The following is a 25,878-nucleotide window of genomic DNA, read 5'->3' as shown; positions in this document are numbered from 1 at the left end:
GGTAATGCACTCCAGAGAGTAAGGAAGGCTCACGGAAGAGGAGAGCTGTGGTGAAGATCAGAGCCCATGGACGTCCAAAAATGTGACTTGGCTGGGCCTAACAGAGGGGAGCAGCTCTTCTAAAAACAAAATCACCCCCTGGAAATTATGTTGGTTGGTTCCCTGGGACATCTACAGTTCTTTTTCAAGTTATTTACTTGCTCGTTACCACCAGTCCCAGCTTTCTTGGGAGACATAAGCATATTTGGGGAATGGAAATAAAGTGCTTGCTGCCACAGACCAGGCCAGCAAGATGAGAAGATAAAGAGTTTCTAGAGTTTTTATTATTCAAAATGAGTTTCATTTCAATTCAGGTACTTGAAAGAAGGTTCTAGTCTGTTACTCTGACACAGCACAAGATCAGTAGTTTATTCTGATGAGGTATTCCACCCAAATGAAAGCATAACATGCAAGTAGTCATTTATTTCAATCACTCCTAATTGAAGGTCCTTATTTTTGGAGAACAGCCAGGCATTTTATGATCCACTCTTTCCATTCCTTAAAGGCTTCCACGGGTTTCGGTAAATTCCCATTATCCTCACGACTGTGTTCTGGAGTTGCTCCAGGTGTGTCAGAAGATTCATCATCAATCCACCTCACCAGTACCTGGAAAAACAGGAAAGATGCGCATTTCAACAAACCACAGCAAAATACTATGAGACAAGAGAAGAGCATTGGCTTCTAGATATAGAGTGACATCTTACCCCATGAAGATGCTGCATTTGATAATGATGGTGTGAATATGAAATAATGCTTATGATATACTGAGTGAAATGGTGCATACCAAATATACACATACCAAAAATACGCACTGAAAAATGATGAAAAAGAAACACATTCATTCTTACACTTTTTTTCTAGCATGATAGGATATTATTTTTTCTCAATTTGCTGAATATTCCACAAGGCATTATATTCATTTGATATGTACGTATATACATAAGTGTACACACAGGCATGGGTAGACATATGTTAGTGAAAACACATGTGTAGACATTTCTGCATAGTCACTTGAATGCACAGTCACACCCATGAGTAGCCATATGAATGTATATTGATGTTTGTGGGCATGTGTGGGCACACTCATACACATACTGAGATTAGGTACTTTCCTTCTTCCTTTTTAAAGAAAATCATTTTTTCCTCCTAATGAACATCATACCTCTGTCCTATATTTGGAAAGATAAATCCTGTCCACACACTTATAGAGTTTAAAAAATGAACTTTGCCAGACATATCAGTATTTATTCTGTTCTGCAAAGTCAAACTCTCTTGCCCTAAATGGAATAGAAGCAGAGAAATTTCTTCCATTATTTCTCATAGAGCTGTAAGCATAAATCACTCAAAGGCAAGCTAAAGTTTTTAAGAAGGGCATTTCTTCGCATGTTTTTAAACCACAGCTTCCTGCTTATCTTTATGCTAATTTCCTCCGATAAATTATAACTCTAGAGAAGGATATAATAGAAATGTCAGTTTGCTACTCAGATAACCACTTCCCCCTCTTTACACTGTCCACCCCTCAACTTACTTAATAACTTTCTACAATGCTGAAGCCAATAGCACACTGCAACTTGTGCAAATAGGTAGGACAAAGGTTCAGAGGGCACCGGTCAGCTTCTTCCAAGTGGTTGGAGCCCTGCATTAGGCATGCCAGCCACTGGCAGTGTGGCAGTCCAAATATGTGTCCGATCTCATGGGTTAAAGTCTGCAAGACAATCATGTTGAGGCTTTATAAGACCACCATCACATTAAGCTACACGTCTCTTCTTTCTCCTGCTTCTCCAAGAAACATAGGAATCAACTCCCTTAGTATTATCACCGAAACTTCACCCCGTCCAGACCTTCAAAGACTTAATAATCCCTCATCTCCCCAAATGTCTTACTGCCTTTCTGCTCTAGACTTCCTCAACCTCAACACCACTGACATGTTGGACCGATAATACCAGGTTGTGGGAGGCTGTCCTGTGCCCTGCACAATACTTTGCAGCATCCCTGGCTCTACCCACTAGATGCCAACAGAACTCCCTCCCTGATTGTGAAAATCAAAAATGTCTCCAGACATTGCTAATATTCCCTGGATGGCAAAATCACCCCTGGTTGAGAACCCTTAATCTAGACTAGGATACTCATTGTAATTCAGATTCTGGGGCCCTTCCCCTAGAGATGCTGATTTCAGTAGGTCTGGGAGAAAGGGGGCTTGATGTGCATGCTAATGAGAACATCAGGTGGCAATGACACAGGGGACCCATGGAACACACTTAGAGAATGTAGTTCTAAGAGGCGTAGCTCTCAAACCCCAACAAATAGTTGGGGAGATTAGGAACTGCCAGGATAACTATATTTGAGGATAGCCTGGAGCCCAGGGCAGGAAGGCCCATGCTCCCAGAGAAGCCAGAGCAGATGTCCTCCAAAGGCCTGGGGAAGGCAGTTTTGCCCAATGACTACAGTAGCTTGAACACGTAGGTTACCCGTTCACGCCAGAATTCAGTAATTACACTAATAGAGAACACATGGGTACAGCCAAGGCTGTGTGTCACCAGTAGTACAAAAAACTGGCACTGATACTGTAAATTTCAATATGAAGGTATCCATTTACCTTGCTTTATTGATCATTTCAGTCAAGCACTATGCACCAAAATTATACAAACGATACAAAGTCATTTATAATATTGCCTTAAAGACTGACAATATACAATTCATGCAACTAAGATTCTCTTTTAAAAAATCGTCCTGTCAGATTTTTTTAGTCACTTACCTTACAGGATCGAAGTAGTAAAACACTAGTTATTTCTGGAATATAACAGTTGTCGAAAATTGAATAGTCACTTGAAGATGTTTTCTTGAGCTTCTTCACTTTGCCTTCATAGCGCATGTTATAAAAATCACTGCCATACCTGGCAAAGCTGAATATCCCCACACCTACAAAAAGAGGACAAGCAGCGACAGAATGAGAGTAAGGTCCCTGAGGAAAGACCAAAGAAAAGATCAAAGAAAGAAGAGCCTACTGGCCCACCTGGCCAGTGAGTGTACCTCTGTGTCACTGTGTCCACATCATCTGATACACTTATGGTTTGCCACCAAAAAGGAAGATTTTGGTCCCAGATTTCCCTGTCAAAATCTTTTGCGGCTATCCACTTTGCCTTGTCCTGTAAAACTTAATGGACTTGAGGTCAAATACTTGAGAAACTGAAGTTTCAGAGAGTCTTTTCCCACAAAAGAAGTCTTTTTCTGAAAGTAGTAAGTACTCCAAATCAAGTACTCAAAAAGGAATCATAAAAAATAATCACATGGGTCAGGCTTGGTGGCTGACGCTTGTAATCCCAGGACTTTGGGAGGCTGAGGCAGGTGGATCACCTGAGGTCAGGAGTTCAAGACCAGCCTAACATGGTGGGTGAAACCCTGTCTCTACAAAAATACAAAAATTAGCCGGGCATGGTGGTAAGTGCCTATAATCCCAGCTACTCAGGAGGCTGAGGCGGGAAAATGGCTTGAACCCAGGAGGCGGAGTTGCAGTGAGCTGAGATCGCACCACTGCACTCTAGCCTGGCAACAGAGCAAGACTCTGTCTCAAAAAAGAAAAAAAAAAAAAAAGAAAATCACATGAACAATAGGCAGTCATGATTTCACTCTTTAAGGACACACTAAACAGATCTGTTACACGTTTGGAGGGGTTGCTGGCCTTCCCTCACGCAGCAACTGACTGAAGACAACTGCCCTGATGTCTTCAAGACCATGCTTTAAACCACAGCTTTAGACAGAATAACCCCTTCCCCTGCCCCACCCCCACCCCCTTTTTAAAGAACAGCCCAACTCTATTATGTGTCTGGTGACCAGAATAAATACCCTTGTAACTGACTTCCTGTGTTACATTTAGAGTTATATCAACCATCTCTGCAAGCACAGAGAGCACAGTTTGCTACATAACCCACTCTACAGGGTACTGCTTCATAATTCGACTTGTTTACATGATCACTTTTATTTATGTCTCTCGTTCAGTTTTTATTTTAAAGTAATAAATTTTTAAAGAAAATAAACCCATAGTTAGGTTTGTTCAATCTAATTTGATTCAAAAACAACTTCCTCACCTCCCTTTACCCAAAAAATGTGGACTGATATTCGAAAAGTAAACAGCATTCTGGAAGTTAAGAAAACACTAAATCTATTCATGTATCACAAGTAACCCCCTCTGGCCAATAAAGTGTGAGCATATTTCACAATAAAGTGTGAGCCAATAAAGTGTGAGCATATTTCAGCAAGGACACTTCTTTCTTCCAATAATCCTACAAACAGAAGATTATTTTCTTTGGTAGTCAGTGCTTCTCAATTTAAAAATATGAAACTTTGTAAACTTGGAGAAAACAAGACCACTGTGTTAAGATATTGTCACTGTCTAATCCTGCTACTTTCCTATGTCAATCTTTCATGTCATGTAATATTTAAGAAACTTACAAAAAAAGAATTAAAGTAAAACAGTTTGGAGAAATGTTTCCTAACCTCCTCAAATATGTAAGATAAATTAGCTAGCAATATCTGGATAAATGAAGATATGGTTTTAAAATTATTTTTTTAGCTGGGTGTGGTGACTCACACCTTTAATCAAAGCACTTTGGGAGGCTGAGGAAGGAGGACTGCTTGAGCCCAGGAGTTCGAGATGAGCTTGGGCAACACAGGGAGATCCCACCTTGACAAAAAAATAAAATACAATAGCTGGGTATGGTGGTCCTGTGGACCCAGCTACTCGGGAGTCTGAGGCAGGAGGATCCCTTCAGCCCAGGAGGTTGAGGTTGCAGTGAGCCATGATCACACCACTGCACTCCAGCCTGGGTGACAGAGGGAGCCCCTGTCTCAAAAAAAAAATAAAAGGTAGATAAAATTATTTTTCAATATTTCCATCTCTATCAGATTAGTAACAAGAGAAAACTTATGATAAAAAGCTACCTCACACCACCAAAGTTAGTAACAGAGTAGTGACCCACCAAGAGTGCATGTTGGTAGGGTCATGGCAGGCTACAAGAATCTCACATAAATGGAGAATAAAGAATAAAGAAATAGGTGGGAAGAGGCTCTATAACCCTACAGCCCCCACCTCTAGTAAAACATTTGTCCCAAAAAGCTTACGACCCCACACAAATCCTAAGGCTAATGTAACATCCAGACAGACCATAAACTCTCAGGACAGTCCCTGTACTTACTCCCCATCCCCAGAACACTAATGAACCACTCCCCTTCGGGGGCCTTTTCCCTTTCACGTCTGTCTTGGATTATTGGGGATGAAGTTAGAGAAGTAAGAGCAAAAATGAAGGGGAGGAGAGAAGTAGAGAGATGACAAAAAAAAAAAAATTGGGTTGAAAATATGACCTGTTTCCAGAACCTTTCCCATCCCCAATATTACCATGCAGAGTTCCTAGTGAGTCAAGGTTTATTATGTATCTCAAATCAAAGATGGAAGTTTTGCCTTTTTAAATTAAAAAACAAAAAGCAATGTCGTAGGATGAGAAAGAAGCATACACTTAGTCTACGGCTATTCTATCTATGCAAGATGACTATGAAAAGAACTGAAAAACAATTAGCAAGATTTTCACATCCATTAATGATAGTTCAAACTGGAATTGCTTTAATTCACCTTGCTACTGAATTACTGACATTTACTAGCTGTTACGCTGAATGCCTATATATGTGCCAGGCCTATATATGCATTTTTTTTGAGACAGGGTCTCACTTTATTGCCCAGGCTGGAATACAGTGGTGTGATCACGGCTCACTGCAGTTTCAACCTCCTGGGCTCAAGTAATCCTCCCACCTCAGCCTGCTGAGTTGCCAGGACTACAGGTTTTGTGCCACCATGCCCAGCTAATTTAGTTTAATTTTTTTGTAGACATGTGGTCTATGTTGTCCAGGTTTATACACACTTTTTATGTATAGGCACTTTTATGTAAATTATCTCCAAATCACTCCATGATGTGGGTATTGTTACCTTTAAGGTCATGTATGTAGTGAGTGGCCAACCCGAACCTAGATTATCAGAATCTACCAACAGCACACTTCCCATTATGGCATGTCGCAACTGAAAATACTATACAGTTTTAAATATCAATATGATTCTTGGTTGGATTTTTTTCCCTTCTTTTAACATCTTCAAATATTCTCAAGTTGAAGAAGCTTCTAACAACGCCAAAAAAAGGAATACCATCTGTCAGAGGCCTGTCCAGAGACAAAATTCCACGAGTCTCTTGGGTAAAGATCAATCACTGTTATTCCCACAACACACAAGGCATCTTCAGGTTTCTTTTTTCACGAACTTCAGGATGTCCCCTACTTAAAAAGAAATACATAAATGTATGAGTGTATAGTATATACATATGCTTCCTTTACTCGGTTCAAATTGCAAAGTTGTGTAATTCACCTGCATGAATTTGTAGGTTTTGTGTGTTCTCATTGACTCTAAAGGAACACTTTGTTGCGGAAACAGGAACTGGTTCTAGGAGTTTTACTCTCAAGCCATAGAAATATGCTTTACAGTAGCCCGTAAGCCATTTAATATATTCTTCACTGATAATTCTGGTGTTTCCTAGAGAACCTATAATATGGAAGAACATTTAAAAACAGACTTTAAGATGATTACTCAGTGTTTACCCAGTCTATGAGTAAGAGGATTCAAATTAGAAACAAAACCAACTTTAAATTTTCAGTACACCTTTATCATTCATTGGTGTTGCTATGAATTAAAAGGAAACAAAATGTTCTAGGTCAGTTTGGCTACAAAACTTGTACCGTCGCAATGAATATCAAAAATGATCCTAAAACAGCCCATCTGAATCAGACCAATAGCCCGGACTATTCCTGACAACAGCGCCATTGCAAAACCAAATCAAAACCAGCACATTACCAGTATTTACCAATGGACTGTATATAAATGCTGCATTTGTCTGAAGAGGGTGTCTTTCTGTAAGGATCACTGAAGAACTGTTCAAAGACTTGGGGGACCTCAGGGTGGGAGGTGATCCAATCTGATGGAGAATGCAAGGTAATGGGTCCAAAGAGATCACTGGCTGGCTGGAAGGCTTCATTCATTAAACGCTGTTCCCCAGCATCTAATTTCTCATACTGTGACACAAGCACTGGGTTCTTTGAGATGAGAGCTGTTTTTAGTGTCTGTTCAGAGTGTCGTATTATTTGCATCTAACAAAGAAACACAAGTAGTCAAATATAAAAATACACATCCATATTGGGTACTTTACCTATCCTCCATATACCAGCTCTGATGTCTCCCTAGAATGAAATGACTGATTGCTAATGCTTTAGAGTGGTCACACTTAAGAGTGGTTTCCTCACGTCCAATCAATTTCTTGGGGATCTAAGAAATTAAAAAGAAGATCATGAAATCTATTCCTCCATCTCATATGGAACCCGCTCCCATTACAAAAACGAGTGGTGGCCAGGCGTGGTGGCTCATGCCTGTAATTTCAGCACTTTGGAATAGAAGGACTGCTTGAGGCCAACAGTTTGAGAACAGCTTGGGCAACATGGTGAGACCCTGTCTCTACAAAAAATTTAAAAATTCCCTGGGCATAGTGGTACACACCTGTGGTCCTAGCTACCAGGAAGGCTGAGGTTGCAGTGAGCCATGATCGTGCCACTGTGCTCCAGCCTAGGCAAGAGTCCAAAACAAACAAATAAAACCTCATGGTGATCATAGGAGCAGGACCTCACACCCAATTTCCTTTGTTCAGGGAATAATAGTATTAGCCTGGCACGGTGGCACACGCTTATAATCCCAGCACTTTGGGAGGCCAACGCAGAAGGACTACTTGAGCCTAGGAGTTTGAGATCAGCCTGGGCATCATGGCAAAATCCCGTATCTACAAAAAAATTAGCCGGGCATGGTGGTGTGCACTTGTAGTCCCAGCTACTTGGGAGGCTAAGGTGGGAGGATCATCTGAGCCCAGGAGGTCGAGGCTGCAGTGGGCCGTGATCGTGCCACTGCACTCCAGCCTGGGCAACAGAGACTTTGTCTCAAAAAATACTATTATGAATTGACTCATTAGTGCCACATGAAAAATACTCATCGTTTCTAATGTGACTCAAAGATCTTCAACATCAAATAAAAACAAAACTAATGTAAGCCCTATCATTTCTGCAATTTAACTGCAAGCTGAGAAGCTACAGCTTAGCCACTGAAGTTTACGGCCTCAAAGTCACGTCACATTAGGGAAGACATCAGATGACTAATCAAAAGCCAGACTCACAATGACAGGTTTCTTCCATTCACATCGTGTTCCCATGTAGAGCTTTCATCCTTCCTCTTGAATGGGTCAGATGTTCCGCCACGAGGCTTTTTGAATTAGACAAGGAAAAAATTGAACATCTCTGTCTGGATCATTTCTGTCATATTTTCTAATTATCTAGATTTTGCCAGTTTAATGATAGACAGCTGATGGGAAAACTTAAGCTAATGTCTGTTCTGATTGAACCTCTGAATTCTGGGGTTGAAGAGGCTGGTTGAAATTCCAGATCAAATGTCTCTATACTCAAAGCTCTGATATGAGCATAGGCTCATCCTCACTCCCACACAACTGGGCTGAAATCTGACTTCTACAGGACAAAATATAAAACAAGATGTACCTTCCTGTAGTCTACGTACCTTGATGAGGAAGGAAGGCTCCCATGGAAGCTTTTATCTTACAAGGACGGCCACGTCTAGGCCTGGCCGGAAATAAGTTGTGGAGTGTGCCTTCATCTTAATATTAACGAAGGCAGTGTGAAAGGTCAGGAGGCCTCCTCTTGCCTCCCAAGCCTAATCTAGGGAAGCTGCGGGAGAAGATGGTCTGGGGGCGCATAATATGGTCACTGCAGTGGGCTGGAGGCCTGGGATGCTTTGGTCCCAAAACCAGAACATCCCGGGCAAACCAGGAGGAGCTGGCCACCCTGGTTGGTGGCCTATAGCAACTCGCACTGTGGGCTCCGGTCTGTGCAGGCACAACCCAGTCTCCGGCTGGGGGTGGAGTAGGGGTTCCCCGGGTACTCTTGCTTCGCCTCTTCTTCCCCCAGGAGCCTCTGGAAAGGCCTCCCTGGCTCCCCAGAGGCGCTCCGCCCCCGCAGTCCCCGCGGCTTCCGTCACGTCCACCCCTCCCACATCCTCAACCCTCTCCACCGACCGCGACTGGCCCCCGCCTCTACGACCCGGCTGCCCCGCCTAGGGTTCCCGGCCCAGCTCTGACAGCACCCGCGAAAGGCCCTGACTCAACAATCCTCGACCCCACCCACCCGCGACTGCTCTCACGCGCGTGCCCGCCCGCACTACGCCACGCCACGCCCACTGGCGCCACGCCCCTCGCGCCACCCGCCGCGCCGCTCCGTCTCGCACGCCCTGTGAGCCCCGCCCCACTCGCGACCCGCCCGCGCCACGCCCCTGAGCGCGCGGCCCTCCTGGGCAGGCGCAGAGCTGGAGTTCGGTGGCTGCGGCCCGCCGGCCTCTTCCAGAGTCGCGATGGGGCTACAACCCCAAGCCTTCGGCCCCCTCAGTCGCCAGTTCCCTACCTGCCCTCGTGGGGACTGCGCCGCCTGGTTTTCGAGAGCCACAGACGCGCCCGCGTCGCCGGGGTTGCCCGTGTGGGACTGCTTGACAGGCCGCGGGTTTGAGAGGCGTCCAGGCGTGACGAATGCAACCAGCGTGGCCCCAAATGAGTTGGCGGCCGCCACAGGTTGATGTAGAGCTGCGGCGCTCCCCGGGGCCGTCACCCGCAGGACTTTCCCTTCTTTATTTGTTGGGGGCGGCCGAGGCTGGAACCCAGACGCTCAAGTGTGGGGCGCGCCCTCGTGCAGTTCCTGGCGCTCCGAGGCCGAAACCCGGATGCCAGGAGGGGCAGTGAGGTCGGAAAGGCACCGCGGGGCCTGCCTTAGGGCTGTGCTAGCTCTGTGGCATCGGGTGAGACGTTCAGTCTCTCTGGGCCTCGCCATTCTCTTTTTCTTCTTCTTTACTTTTGTGTTTTGTTTTGTTTTTGAGATGGAGGCTCTCTCTGTTGCCCAGGCTGGAGAGCAGTGGTGCGATCTCGGCTCACTGCAACCTTTGCCTCCTGGGTTCAAGCGATTCTCCTGCCTCAGCCTCCCCAGTAGGTGGGACTACAGGTGCCCACTATCACGTCCGGCTAATTTTTGTATTTTTAGTAGAGATGGGGGTTTCACCATATTGGCCAGGCTGGTCTCGAACTCCTGACCTCAGGTGATCCGCCAGCCTTGCCCTCCCAAAGTGCTGGGATTACAGGCGTGGGCCACCGCGCACAGCCTAGGGCCTCGCCATTGTCATCTGGAAGACGAGAGGACTCCCTTCGGCCTTGGGAATGTGGGGGCTCAAAGCACGCGGTCCCAGGACACTCTCCTTTACAGCCCCTGATGCATCCCAGCGCCCATCAGGCCTTAGGACACGGTGGATTGCCAGACTTGGTAATGCCACTGACTGATCCCAGTTACAAGTCGCCACCTCACCAGCGTCCCCTCTCCCTTTGAAGTTGGCCTTTAAACAGGCCTCTACCCCCACACCCACCTTCCTATCCGACTCAGTTCCTTCTTTACCAGTTTATGCCACGATCCGTTGGTCCTAGCAGCTTCCTAAAAGCAGCCCTGGGGAAGCCCAATTCCATTACAAACCTGTTTCCCCAAACCTCCCACTGGTTCACTTCCAAGACCTCACCTTAAGGGACACCCAGCTTCCTTCCCTGGACACTTACTTCCTTCCCACACTTTCCTCAAAAATACTAAGCCCTTGTTTTTATTTTCCAGCTATTGTACTTTCGCTACAAAAGTAACCTCTTATTTATTTAGAGACCGAGTTTCACTCTTGTTGCCCATGAATGGAGTGCAATGGCTCGATGGGGATCTCGGCTGGCCGCAACCTCTGCTCCCTGGGTTCAAGCGATTCTCCTGCCTCAGCCTCCTTAGTAGCAGGGACTACAGATGCCCACCACCACGCCTGGCTAATTTTTGTATTTTTAGTAGATACGGGGTTCCACCATGTTAGCCAGGATAGTCTCGATCTCCTGACCTCGTGATCCACCTGCCTCAGCCTCCCAAAGTGCTGGGATTACAGGCGTGAGCCACCGTGCCTGGCCTTTTTTTTTTTTTTTTTTTTTTTTTTTTAAATAAAGACAGATTTTCACCCTGTTGCCCAGGCTGGTCTGGAACTCCTCAGGTGATACACCTGCCTTGGTCTCCCACAGTGCTGGAATTACAGGGGTGAGCCACCACGCCCGATCTGAGTTCTTTTCAAGTCAAGCCATTTTACCATCCTCTGGATTTTCCTCATCCTCATTCTCCTTCCCAGTCTCCAGGAAAGACAGGCACATTTTCTTGATGACTTCAGCACTTCTAACCCCTTGTTGGCTCTCCTTAGAGGACATTAACTCTGTGTGTTTGAACCTTTCAACTTCGAGGATCTCCTCATCCCTTCCTTATTTGTTCACCCTTCTGGATCATGAAATCTCCAAATTTGTCTTTTGAACCCAGTGCCCATATCCACCCTCACCTGAACCCATTCTCTAATAAAATGGATTCGCACCATGACTGTTCTCAAAGTTTGAAACCGAGAATACTGACGCGGCACTCCTGCTTCAATGCTTGAGAAGTCGTGGGCTTTCTCCCAAGTGCCTTTTGACTGGGCGCCTATCTCCCGACAGCCTGAGGTGGTGTAGTGCTTGAATCCTAAAACCCCCACTTACTAGCATGGGACCTGTGCCAGTTACTTGACCTCTTTTTCATCTCTTCACTAGTTTGTAAAACGGAGACAATAACAGCAAATCTTTTTTCATTATTATTATTATTTGATGCGAAGTCTTGCTCTGTCACCCATGCTAGAGTACAGTGGCGAGATCTCGACTCACTACAACCTCTGCCTCCTGGGTTCAAGTGATTCTCGTGCCTCAGTCTTCCGAGTAGCTGGGATTACAGGCACGCACCACCACACCTGGCTAATTTTTGTATTTTTAGTAGAGACGGGGTTTCACCATGCTGGCCAGCCTGGTCTTGAACTCCTGACCTCAGGTGATCCACCTACCTCGGCCTCCCAAAGTGCAGGGGTTACAGGCGTGAGCCATCGTGCCCCACCTACAGCACATCTTAGCAGAATTTTAGGGATCAAATGAGTCCCTTTGGATATTGTGCCTGTTTTTGACTGAACGGCTGGCTGTCTTCTGATATCCTGAGTGGCTTCTTTAGCTTAGTTGTCACCTCTTCTATAGCCTCATCCCGCCTCATGACAAGACTTCTCTTCTGCCTGTTCATTGTCTTGTGTGTACATAATAATACTGCAGTCGTCCTTGTCACAGTGATTGTAACCTATTTCTTACATGTCACCTTACTCAACTGCGAGATGCTTGAGGGTAAAGACTCTCGTACGAGGTGTCTGAAGCATAAAAGGTATTCACTAGATTTTCATTCAGTTTTTTTTTTTTTTTTTTTTTTTTAGATGGAGTCTCACTCTGTCACCCAGGCTGGAGAGCAGTGGCGTATCTCAGCTCACTGCAAGCTCCGCCTCCTGGATTCTTGCCATTCTGCTGCCTCAGCCTCCCGAGTATCTGGGACTACAGGCGTCCGCCACAACGCCTGGCTAATTTTTTTGTGCGTTTTTAGTAGAGGCGGGGTTTCACCATATTAGCCAGGATGGTCTCGATCTCCTGACAGTTTTTGGTATTCATTAAAAAGAACTTCATTTTGCATTTAAACTGTTTAAATTTCTGAATCATGAACTTTGTATTTGCTCAAAAATTTTAGGATAGCATGTTTCTGCATAGTCTAATATTTATTTTTTTAAAAAAACTGACCAGGCATAGTGTCTCATGCCTATGATCCCAGCACTTTGGGAGGCTAAGACAGGAGGATCACTTGAGCCTAGGAGTTCTAGACCAGCCTGGTCAACATAGGGAGACCCCATCTCTAAAAAAAAAAAAACCCAAAAAAAACCTGGTGTAGTGACACATGCCTGTAGTCTCAGCTCCTTGGGAGGCTGAGGTGAGAGGATGGATTGAGCCTGGGAGGTTGAGGCTGATTCACAACACTTCAGCCTGGGCAATAGAGTGAGACCCTGTTCAAAAAAATAAATAAATAAACACCTTAGTGCTTGGGGGGGTTAGGTTTTGTTGTGTTTTTTTTGTTAGAAGAAAAAGACACTTTCCCTTACTAAGATATTTTTGCCTGTTAACTACTACGCAGTTGCAGACTGAACCATAGACTGGCTACATTTCAAAGAGCACTACAAATTCTGATATTTAGAAATGAGTGAATATGCCAGGGGTCCAAGGTTGGAAAAGAAAGTTGGTAACAACATTAGAAGGTGGCAGAAAGCAGGAAAGAAATGTAACATATATGGCAGATGAAGGGTTTTAAAATAGCTTTTATGTATCAACACGGAAAAGATAAACACCATGACATAAAAATGAGCAAAAAATATGAACCATATAATCCGAATAGTCCATTAACATTCATGTGTTCAATCAAGTTGAATGAACTCAAATGAAAACCACTCTAATAATTTTTTCTTACCTGCTAATTTGGCCAAACTGTTTATTTTGAAATAATTTCAAGCTATCAGAAAAGTGGCAAAAAAAAAAAAAAAAGTGGCAAAAATATAAAGAATCCCTACCTTCGGGGCCGGGCGCGGTGGCTCACACCTACGATCCCAGCACTATGGGAGGCTGAGGCAGGCAGATCATGAGGTCAGGAGATCCAGACCGTCTTGGCTAACACAGTGAAACCCCATCTCTACTAAAAATATAAAAAATTAGCCGGGTGTGGTGGTGGGCACCTGTAGTCCCAGCTACTCCGGAGGCTGAGGCAGGAGAATGGCGTGAACCCGGGAGGTGGAGCTTGCAGTGAGCCAAAATCGCACCACTGCACTCCAGCCTGGGCGACAGAGCGAGACTCCATCTCAAAAAGAAAAAGAAAAAGAAAAAGAATCCCTACCTTCTTTTCACCCAGATTCCCCAGTACTTAACATTTTACCTCATTTCTTTATCATTCTCATTCTTTCTCTGTCTTTATCTCTGTCTCTCTCTATATGCAAATGTACATTGTTTCCCTGAACTATTTGACAGTAAATTGCAGGCCAGGCCCGGTGGCTCACGCCTGTAATCCCAGCACTCTGGGAGGCTGTGGTGGGTTGATCACTTGAGGTCAGAAGTTCGAGACCAGCCTGGTCAACATGCTGAAACCCATCTCTACTAAAATTTAGTGGGATGTGGTGTTGCATTCCTGTAATCCCAGCTACTTGGGAATCCCAGCTACTTGGGAGGCTGAGGCAGGAGAATCGCTTGAACCCAGGAGGTGGAGGTTGCAGTGAGCTGAGATCATGTCACTGCACTTCAGCCTGGGCAGCAGAGCAAGACTGTGTCTCCAAAAAAAAGTAAATTGCAGACATGATGCCCTGCACTCCTAAATACCTCAGAGCATATTCCCAAAAATCAAGCACTTTTTTTTTTTTTTTTTTTTTGAGACGGAGTCTCACTCTGTGGCCCAAGCTGGAGTGCAGTGGCCGGATCTCAGCTCACTGCAAGCTCCACCTCCCGGGTTCACGCCATTCTCCTGCCTCAGCCTCCCGAGTAGCTGGGACTACAGGCGCCCGCCACCTCGCCCAGCTAGTTTTTTGTACTTTTTAGTAGAGACGGGGTTTCACCGTGTTAGCCAGGATGGTCTCGATCTCCTGACCTTGTGATCCACCCGTTTCGGCCTCCCAAAGTGCTGGGATTACAGGCTTGAGCCACCGCGCCCGGCCACGTTTTCTTAAGTAGTCACAGTACAACTAAAACATGAGTCCATACTGACATTTCCAATTCCAGTCCAGCCTGACACCACAGAGTTCATTCATTCTAGCCTTCCGTTTTTCCATATATATGATGTCCTTCATCAGTAGAGAGAAACCTGGCTCCTCTTATTCACATTTATTTATTTATTTGCTCTGTACTAGAATATGTACTTAAAATAATTTCAGAATTCCTAATCCATAGCACTGCAGGAAAACAATTTTACCAATTAGTATGTGTTTAAGGTTCTTTACAGCCAGAGGATATATATTAAAACACTGTGTTCAAGTTACCTACGTGAGTTAGTTCTTCCCCTTCCCAATTCTGCCCTTCAGTGTAGTATTGTTATTAACATGAAATATAGTTTGGTTCATTTATTTTTGTTTGCATTCCGTTTTACAAATTTGCCCCCAACCTTGATCTTTTTTTGATTGTGTGATACATTAACATGGCTACTAAAAAGTTGTATTTGATGATAATGTCCAATGATGGTAGACTTTGCTGGTGGAACTGTGTATAAACAGGTCGAATCTTTCTGGTGAACAACCCGACATGGAGTATTAATAGCTTTTAAAATGTTCATACCCATTGACCCAATAAGAGATCTCACAGACTTAAGGTTAAGGATAGTCACCAAAATATTATTTATAATTATAAAAATTAGAAACAATGAAAATATCCAGCTATTGGAGACTGGAAAAGCACAAATTACTAATCAAAGACCATAAATTACATGTACATTCATATATTAGAATACTAAGCATCTATTTAAAATCATTTCTCAGCTGGGCACAGTGGCTCATGCCTGTAATCCCAGCACTTTGGGAGGCTGAGGCAGGCTGATCACCTGAGGTCAGGAGTTTGAGACCAGCCTGGCCAACATGGCGAAACCCGGTCTCTACTAAAAATACAACAATTAGCCAGGCATGATGGCACACGCTTGTAGTTCCAGCTACTCAGGAGGCTGAGGCAGGAGAATCGCTTGAACCCAGGAGATGGAGGTTGCAGTGAGCTGTGGTCACCCCCCTGTACTCCAGCCTGGGTGACAGAGCAAGACTGTCTCAAAAAAAAAAAAAAAATCATTTCTCAAAGACAGTAGTGATCTAGAGAAATGCTAAAGGGAAATAAAGTGTGACACAGAAACGTTTACACATTGCAATTTTTTTTTTTGGAGATAGGATCTCACTCTGTCACTCAGGCTGGATGGAGTATAGTAGTGTGATTACGGCTCACTGCAGCCTGGACCTCTCAGGATCAGGTGATTCTCCCACCTCAGCCTCCCAAGTAGCTGGGATTACAGCTATGCACCATTACACCTGGCTAATGTTTTATATTTTTTGTAGAGACGGGGTTTCACCATGTTGCCCAGGCTTGTTTTGGTGTTGAACTTCTGGGCTCAAGCCATCTGCATGCCTCCATCTTCCAAAGTGCTGGGATTACAGGCATTAGCCACTTTGCCTGGCCTATACACCTTATTTTTGTTTTAAAAAGATGTGCTTGCCGGGCATGGTGGCTAATGACTGTAACCCCAGAACTTTGGGAAGCTGAGGCGGGCAGATCATCTGAGGTCAGGGGTTCGAGACCTGCCTGGCCAACAAGGCGAAACCCCATCTCTACTGAAAAATACAAAAATTAGCTAGGCATGGTAGCACATGCCTGTAATCCCAGCTACTTGGGAGGCTGAGGCATGAGAATCACTTGAACCTGGGAGGCAGAGGTTGCAGTGAGCCAAGATTGCGCCACTGCACTCACTCTGTGTCCAAAAAAAAAAAAAAAAGTGCTGATAAGTAATAATCTGTGAATAATGAGATATTTGGTGGTTTTGATTTCTCTTTCTCTCTCCTGGTTTACTTATTAATTTGCCTTTTCCAAACTTTCTATAATAAGTATTATTAATTTTACAATCAGAAAGCAATTTAACAAGTCAGTAGTGTATTAATATTTAGGCATTCCTAAATATACAAATGACCCTTGAGCATAACAACTTCTACATGCTTTTTAGGTGGTTCCCTGCCTCTGTCTTTCTGCCTAGGCTTTCAACTGCTCCGCAATCTATTTTTTCTATGGTCTCTGAATTTTACTTACACCAACACACCACGAACTAGAGATTCATTTAGATTAACAACCAAGCCATCTTTTGTCTTCCTAATTTGTTGACTTTATTTTAAAATTACTATATGGACCGGGTACAGTGGCTCATGCCTGTAGTCTCAGCACTTTGGGAGGCCGAGGCAGACAGATCACTTAGGTCAGGAGTTCAAGACCAGCCTGGCCAATGTGGAAAACCCCCGTCTCTGCTAAAAAAACAAAATGAAACAAACAGACAAAAAAACAGAAAATTAGCCAAGTGTGCCAAGTGTGGTGGCACACACCTATAGTCCCAGCTACTTGGGAGGCTGAGACAGGAAAATCACTTGAACCCGGGAGGCAGAGGTTGTAGTGACCCAAGATCACACCACTGCATTTCATGAAGCCTGGATGATAGAGCAACACTAGGTCTCAACAAATAAATAAATAAAAATAAAATTACTATATGTATGAAAATATTCCAAGTACACATTTTTAAAGGCTAAGAAGTACTAAAAGCATTGTAATGAAAAGTAATAGTCCCCACGCCATAGGTCAACTTCCTAGAGGCTACTGTTCTCAACTCCTTGGCTGTTTTTTCTGGTATTTATCTCAGTGTTTCTCAACAATGTGTGTATAGTGAGATTTCTTGATCTTTTAATTTTAGGTAGCATTTGTTAGTTCATTGCCATGAGAGATTAGGACTTAACTCTCATACATCATACTTTCCACCTCTCATTCCTCTTGTGATTATATCACAAATTTTGGTTGAATCTGGTGGTCGCTGTTTACACTGTGATGATTATACAAACATTGTGCACTCCAAAGCCAAGTAGTGTACTATGACTGTGCTTTCTTTCTTGTAGAACCTTTTTATTTTTGCCTGGACTTAATAATCATTTGATTTCTGTTATTTATTTTCTTTAAAAAAACTGTATAATATGCATGTGCCTCATTTTTTATCATTCTCTGATTCTTTGTTTTCTAATGCTTCTCTTCATGGCCCATGCACACTGGTTACATTTTTTTTCTGAGTACCTTCATCTCCCCGTTCCTATCTGTACTGGCTGTCTGTGGGCCTACTGCATAGCTGTTCCTAGGACTGCAACTACACTTTGCTCTGTTGGATCCCCTGTTTCTTAAATTATTAAATTCTGTGTCTTCCTCTTTCCTGGCTTACTCCTTTGGTTTCAGTAGCACATCCCCAGAACCTTCTGGAATAAAGGTACATAAATACTTTGAGATCTTTGACATCTGAAAATGTTTTTATTCTGCCCTCATACTTGACTGAGAATTTATTGAGTTGGTGTGGAATTCTAGACTGCAAATCATTTCCCCTCAGAATTATAAATAGTTTGCTCCAGTTTCTTCTGACTTCCAGTGTTGCTACTGAGATGTTCAATGCCATTTTGATTCCTAGTCCTTTGTATGTTATCTGTTATTTTTAGGAAGATTTTAGGATCTCCTTTTTATCCTTAGAGTTCTGAGGGGTTATAAAGATGTGCCTTAGCCTGAGCCTTTTTTCCCATTCATTTTGTGGCTCACTTAGCAGGCCCTTCGATACTGAGACTCTTATCCTTTCATTCTGAGAAATTTTCTGGTATTTTTAAAAATAATTTCCTTCCCTCCATTCTTGCTGGATGTTGGACTTTCAGAATAGATCCTCAAATGTTCTTATCTCTCACATTGTTCCATCTTTTTGTACTATGTTCTGAAGTTTTTATCAATTATTTTCTTTTTCTTCTTTTTTCTTTTTTTTTTTTGAGACAGAGTTTTGCTGTGTCGCCCAGGCTGGAGTGCAGTGATGTGATATCAGCTCACTGCAACCTCCACCTCCTGGGTTCAACCAATTCTCTGCCTCAGCCTCCCTAGTAGCTGGGATTACAGACCCCCACCACCACGCCTGGCTAATTTTTTTTTTTTTTATATTTTTAGTAGAGATGGGGTTTCACCATCTTGGCCAGGCTGATCTTGAACTCCTGACCTCGTGATCCACCCGTCTCGGCCTCCCAAAGTGCTAGGATTACAGGTGTGAGCCACGGCACCCAGACTTTCTCAATTACTTTCTATCTTTTCTTTTGAATACTTACTTTAAACTATTCTGCTTTTTCATAGCCAAAATTCCTTTCTTATTATGATTATTTTATTTTGCACCCTGCTATGGTTTGAATGTCTGTGTCTCCCCAAAATTTATATGTTGAGACCTAACCCCCAAGTGATAGTATTTGTAGATGGGAACCTTTGGGAGGTGATCAGGTCATGAGAATGGAACCCTTATGAATAGTATTAGTGCTTTTATAAAAGAGACCCGGGCTGGGCGCGGTGGCTCAAGCCTGTAATCCCAGCACTTTGGGAGGCTGAGACGGGCAGATCACGAGGTCAGGAGATTGAGACCATCCTGGCTAACACAGTGAAACCCCATCTCTACTAAAAAATACAAAAAACTAGCCAGGTGAGGTGGCGGGCGCCTGTAGTCCCAGCTACTTGAGAGGCTGAGGCAGGAGAATGGCGTGAACCCGGGAGGTGGAGCTCGCAGTGAGCTGAGATCCGGCCACTGCACTCCAGCCTGGGCACAGAGCAAGACTCCGTCTCAAAAAAAAAAAAAAGAGACCCTAGGGAGAGACCCTAGGGAGCCAGTTCACCCCTTCTGCCACGTGAGGCCACTGCAAGAAGACACTATCTCTGAACCAGAAAGCAGGCCCTCTCCAGACACCAAATCAGTGCCTTGATCTTTGATTCCAGTCCCTAGAACCGTGAGAAATAAATTTCTGTTGTTTATAAACCACCCAGTGTATCATATTTTGTTATAGTATCCCAAACAGTCTAAAATACATCCTCTCATGGATAAAATGTCTCATTGATAAAATGTCTTTTCTTATTTCTCTATAGATAGTAACTGTACCACTTTTAAAGATTTGTTCTGTTGTTTCCTCTCTTTTGGTCTCTTTGTTTCATGTTAGAACTTTCCATAAACATCTGGTAATCTTTGGCTATCTGTTAAGATTTCATTATGAGGCACAAAAAAACTGGTGGACGGTTCTGTGTGCATGAATGTGGCTTATTCTCAGAGGCAATTTCGCAGATAATCAGCTTATTCACTGAGGGGAGTCTCCCCAGTGTCTGAACCTGAAAGTCTTCTCTGTGACCATCCCATTTTTTTCCAGAGTAGGATCGTTTCCTAACTGACTGCCAGTGTTCCGGAAGCAGGTGCAGTAAAGAGCCTAAGAGTCCCACTAATGTGTGCGTGAAAATGAATCCTTAGTCACCTTGTTCATCCCTAACCCATACTGCCCGACAAGGACTCTCAAGTCTCACAACTAATTCTTTTTAACATGAGAAGATATTAAGGGTTAAGAGGTTCTCCGTGATTCACCTACTAGTGTGAATTCATATCTGCTCCTTTTGCTTTTCCCCTGGCCCTTAGCTGATATCAACTGCCCTGAGGAAATGGAAGTCTGATTGGTCAGGAAGCAGGAATAAGTGGGTAATTTGGGGTCCCAGACCCCCCTCAGCAGGCAAGCAGCCCAGAGGTGGGTAAAGTACATTAGGAGAGGGTGCTGCAATCCAGGGACTAGGGCCCTGGACCTGGACACCAAAAGGGAGTTGAGAATGTAGAAAAGAAAACTTATGCTTAAATTGTGCTCAGAGCCAGGGCTCTATGCAAAGAAGCAGCAGGTGACCTGATTTCTCCCTCCTGCACTGCAGAGAACCTGCCCTCAAAGACCCAGAGCTCAGCTTCAGTAGAAGTTGAACAGCACTGTACAAGTGAACCTGAGAACCCAGTCACCCTGAGAAAAATGGTTTCTAGGGGAAAACACATTCTTCAGTCCAAACAACCAACTTACAAATGATCTTTTGGACCACGTCCTGCCTGCAAACTGAGGCTCAATTCACCTTTAATGGGCCAGCTCTGGCAGTGCCAAGGGAGAGAGGTCATTAGCAGAAATGAAAAAAGCAAGAAATCTTTTAGCCCATTCGATTAAAAGAAGATTTTTCATGCTTTATTATTTATGATTTGCGACTTCAGTTACTGTTTCCTGGAACAAATGTTATGATTCAACTTCTATTTACTGAAGCAAATAGATGCTTATCAGTTGTCATGCTACAAATCACAAAGCAGTCAGTAAGGCCTTTGGGGCTGTGGCCTCTTTTGCAATTCTTTGATGTCTTGTCAGGCGACTTATTTTCTGTGCCTCAGAGAGTTTCCAAAAGCTACCACAATCTGATGTGTGTGTGTGTACATATGTGTATGTATATCTATATGTACGTTTCTCTCTCTGTCTATATATATATATGGCATATAAATACAGTAAATTCAAAGAATCGAGCAAAAGCAGATTTTGGTTTTTACTTTAAGAATGTCATTTCACTTCCTGAAAAATTAGGAATTAGGAGTCCCAAGGATACCACGTAGCATTTAGGAAGACTTGAGTGGGAGCTAAGAAAGTTCGAATGAGGGGAGGAAGAAAGTTCCTGGTCAGTCCCAGCATAGTGACTCAAGCCTGTAATTCCAGCACTTTAGGAGGCTGAGGTGGGAGGATTGTTTGAGCTCAGGAGTTTAAGATCAGCCTGGGCAACCTAGCAAGATTCTGATCTCTATTTAAAAAAAAATAAAAAAAATAAAGAAAAGAGCCGGGCGCAGTGGCTCAAGCCTGTAATCCCAGCACTTTGGGAGGCCGAGACGGGCGGATCACGAGGTCAGGAGTTCGAGACCATCCTGACTAATACGGTGAAATCCCGTCTCTACTAAAAAATACAAAAAGCTAGCCTGGCGAGGTGGCTGGCGCCTGTAGTCCCAGCTACTCGGGAGGCTGAGGAAGGAGAATGGCGTAAACCTGGAAGGCGGAGCTTGCAGTGAGCTGAGATCCGGCCACTGCACTCCAGCCCGGGCGACAGCGAGACTCCGTCTCAAAAAAAAAAAAAAAAGAAAGAAAAGAAAAGAAAGCCTGGGTCAGTGGCGTCAGTGAACCCTGGAGGATGCTGTGATCCTCTTGGCGGCGTCCCCAGCCTCTGCTTCAGGATGACAGCATGGTCTCCTGCACTGTAGCTCGGTCTGAAATTTTCAGTTTTTCTTTCGAGTTCCCCTTTTTCCGTCTCCAAGGGGGTTGGAGGAGGTGGCCTGAATAAGATGTAAATGAAAGAGGAAGTGTCTCAGCAACAACCAAACATAAAACAGCGACCCACTTCACTTGTGACCTCTACGGAAATACTGAAGACGTCCTCTGTGTCCTTTTAGACTTTCTGGGGGAGGGGACAGCTGCTGCCCAGAAACAAGCAGCTTCCTTTTGGCCAGGTCAGTGCAGGGAACCAACAAAGACAGGGACCTGGGGCCAGAAGAAGCACAGCCACAGTGGGTATCTGATTGGACTGAGCCAGGAAAGGCCTTCTTGCCCTTAGGGACCCCTCAAGGCTTCTTCCCCACAAGCTGGAAACAGCTTGGCTCACTGCTGTGCTAAATGCAGGTGCCAGCCAAGGGGGTTACCCTAGGACCGTGAGCCATTAACAACTTGTCTCAAATTCACTTCTCCAAGGCAGTCAGCAGCTCCCCACTGAACACCTGTGGGTTCCTGCTGGTGCTAACTTAGGCACAGGGCTAGCAGGTCCCTCTCCTGTAGCAGATGATGAGAGCAAGTGTGGTGCAGGAGGAACTGGAAAGAGAGTGTCGTCAGAGGCGACACTTGCGTGGATTACAACCATATATTCTTGTGCAATGTAAAAATGCCAACTTGCATCAGCATAACGAAGGACACACTTAGAATAGAAAAGCTGAGGAGGACAGAAGAATAGGAAGAAAAACAAAATCATGTCTGGTCCTTTTGCCCAGAAATGACCCAAGTGAAACTTGGCTGAACTTTTAGACTTTTTCATGGTGCACATTTTTGAACATAATTTGACAACGCGGGACCTCTGGAATTGTACATTCTAATTTTTCAGTCCATTTATTTCTTATTCCAGAAAGATTCCATATATAAGGATGGCTCATCACGGTGTTGTTTTTAATTCTGAAAAGCTGAAAAATGGATTCTCGCCACTAGTGTTTATAAATAAATTCAATAAATTTATGCTCTCACAATAAAATAGTATGTGGTCATTAAAAAGAACAATCTCATGCTATGCGTATTATCATGGAAGGATGTCCACAAGATCTTGCTGAAATTTTTTTACAAGTCCCAAAACTGTATATGTAATTTGAGACTATTGATGTAAAAATATGGGTGTATATGTGTGTAAAAAAGAATGTTTGGGCTGGGCACGGTGGCTCACGCCTGTAATCCCAACACTTTGAGGGGCCGAGGCAGGCAGATCACTTGAGGTCAGGAGTTCAAGACCAGCCTGGCCAAGATGGTGAAACCCCATCTCTCCTAAAATAAAAATAAAAATAAAAATAAAATAGCTGAATGTGTTCGTGGGCGCCTGTAATCCCAGCTATTCCGGAGGCTGAGGCAGGAGAATCGCTTGAGCCAGGGAGGTGGAGGTTGCAGTGGGTGACAGAGCGAGTCTCCATCTCAAAAAAAAAAGGATGTTTGCCAAAATGTTAATAATGGCTGTCTTCAGAAGGAGGGCTTTTTATGCTGTTTACTTTCTTCTTGATATTTTTTAGCATTTTTTTTTTTGCAATGAGCATTTACTTGTTTTATATTTTTTAAACTATTCACCTTGAAAAAATTATGCAAATCTAACTTACCATATAAAATACATTTATTTTGTAGTGAGTGAAAATAAGGGTTACAAAATATGTACATAGTATAATATGTTCATATTTTATAGTTTTATACATAAATTTATATATTTTAGTTTAAGTGTATATAAATATAAAAATACATTCACACATTTGAACATATATATAATATGCATATAAATTTTACATGTATATATAAAAAATTTTAAAATTTATATATTTTTATTTTTTAAGATTACTCTTTTTTTCTTTTCTTTTCTTTTCTTTTTTTGAGACAATCTCACACTATTGCCGAGCTGGAGTACAGTGGCACGATCTCAGCCCACTGAAACCTCTGCCTCCCAGCTTCAAGCGATTCTCCTGCCTCAGCCTCCCAAGTAGCTGGGATTACAGGTGCCCACCACCATGCCCAGCTAATTTTTTGTATATTTAGTAGAGACGGGGTTTCACTACGTTGGCCAACCTGGTCTCAAACTCCTGACCTCCCAAAGTGTTGGGATTACAGGTGTGAGCCACCCCGCCCAGCCAAGATTATTCTTATATTTTGAATAATAATTGTATTTCCATTCTGGGGAAAAGAGTAATATTTTGGAAACCAGGCGCAGTGGCTCATGCCTATAATCCCAGCACTTTAGGAGGTCGAGCGGATGGATCACCTGAGGTCAGGAGTTCAAGACCACCCTGGCCAACATAGCAAAACCCTGTCTCTACTAAAAATATAAAAATCAGCTGGGCATGGTGGCAGGCGCACCTAGAATCCCAGCTACTCGGGAGCCTGAGGTAGGAGAATCGCTTGAGCCCGGGAGGTGGAGGTTGCAGTGAGCCAAGACTGTGCCACTACACTCCAGCCCAGTGGACCGAGAGAAACCCTATCTCAAAAAAAAAAAAAAAAAAAAAAAAAGGTAAGATTTTGGGCTAAGTCTTGGAGGGGTAGGGACGGCCAATCCGGGGCAGCCCAGGCTGAGGGCATAGCACGTACCAAAGACACAAAGCCATAGCAGAGGAGGGCTGCGTGTGGCACATGCTGCTCCTGGCACCTGATAGTACCAGTGTTCTGTTCTCCTGGAAACTCTCCTCTTGCTTTTCTGGGTCACTGTTCTCTCTGGGCTGCCCAGTCAGCCAAGCAGGCACCTAGAGGGGTCCTGAGGGATTGCGGCTGTCCCGGGTAGGGGCTCCGTGAGGGGGAAGCCGACCTACTTTACAGTGTTCCTGAGGCTCAGGCCCGTGTGCCACAGTGAGAGGGCACGAACTCCACGGTCCGTAGCCTTGGGTTCAACGGAGGCACCACCAGCTCCTGGGTGGCCCCGGCCAAGGCACTTTACCTCCCTGGGACTCAGTGTGTTTATCCAGGGGTATGCACAGTAAGAACCTCTGGTCCCCAGAGTTAATGAGAGAATTAAAGAAGACATGGGAACAGCTCCTTTCAACTAACTGTTTATTACCAGAAGGTGCCCAATAACCAGGCATGGCAAAAGCCCGAAGGCAAAAACACAAAGCCCTGACATTTAACAGGTTCTTTCTGTGCTAAGAAACCAGCGCTGGAGACAAGTACTTGTGATCTATCCTCGTGGTTGGACATGTTGGTCACAAGTAGTTCTAATTATGGAGATGCCCGCTGACAAAAGGCCTGTTGATGTGAGTCACTATGGGTGGTTAACTCTCTAGGCCTGGGCTGCTCCTAGGAATGATTTGCAGATACATCTATCCACCTAGCTATCTTTTTTTCCTTTTTTAACATTGGAGTTTTGCTCTGTTGCCCAGGCTGGAGTGCAATGGCACTATCTCGGCTCACCGCAACCTCCCTCTCCCGGGTCCAAGTGATTCTCCTGCCTCAGCCTCCGGAGTAGCTGGGATTACAGGCACCTGCCACCACGCCCGGCTAATTTTTGTATTTTTCTAGAGACAGGGTTTCACCATGTTGTTAGCCAGGCTGGTCTCCTAGCTATCTTTTTTTTTTTTTTTTTCTTTTTCTTTTTTGAGACCGGGTCTCACCCTGTCACCCAGGGTGAAGTACAGTGGCACAATCAGGGCTCACTTTAGCCTTGACCTCCTGGGCTCAAGCAATCCTGCCTCAGCCCTCCGAGTAGCTAAGACTATAGCTAAGACCATGCCCAGCTAATTTTTTTATTGTTGTTTTGAATGTAGTATCGATGTCTCACTGTATTACCCAGGCTGGTCTTGAATTCCTGAGCTCAAGCAATCCTCCCACCTCAGCCTCCCAAAGTGCTGGGATTAGAGGCATGAGCCACTGCACCTGGCCCATAAGATACATATGTTTTTATTAAAATAATGCAGTGATTTGTTTCA

General features: G+C 44.1%; 1 long non-coding RNA gene and 1 pseudogene across 2 annotated transcripts; one reads left to right on the top strand and one right to left on the bottom strand.

Moving 5' to 3' along the window:
* Positions 1-303: 303 nt before the first annotated feature.
* LOC117067411 lies at positions 304-17,222 on the bottom strand (annotated as a pseudogene). The gene is made up of 8 exons (XR_004430732.1): positions 17,198-17,222; positions 8,286-8,371; positions 6,936-7,218; positions 6,443-6,616; positions 6,227-6,351; positions 2,795-2,958; positions 1,568-1,744; positions 304-645 (listed from the first exon to the last, which is right to left on the bottom strand). The product of XR_004430732.1 is annotated as an archaemetzincin-2-like (transcript).
* On the top strand, positions 3,241-17,197 carry LOC117067412. The gene is made up of 3 exons (XR_004430733.1): positions 3,241-3,330; positions 4,817-4,822; positions 17,183-17,197. It is a non-coding gene; the product is annotated as an uncharacterized LOC117067412 (long non-coding RNA).
* Positions 17,223-25,878: the final 8,656 nt, after the last annotated feature.

This window comes from Trachypithecus francoisi, unplaced genomic scaffold, assembly GCF_009764315.1.
Source record: "Trachypithecus francoisi isolate TF-2019V2 unplaced genomic scaffold, Tfra_2.0 Lachesis_group20, whole genome shotgun sequence".
NCBI lineage: Eukaryota > Metazoa > Chordata > Mammalia > Primates > Cercopithecidae > Trachypithecus > Trachypithecus francoisi.
This window is presented reverse-complemented; position numbering and strand designations above follow the sequence as displayed.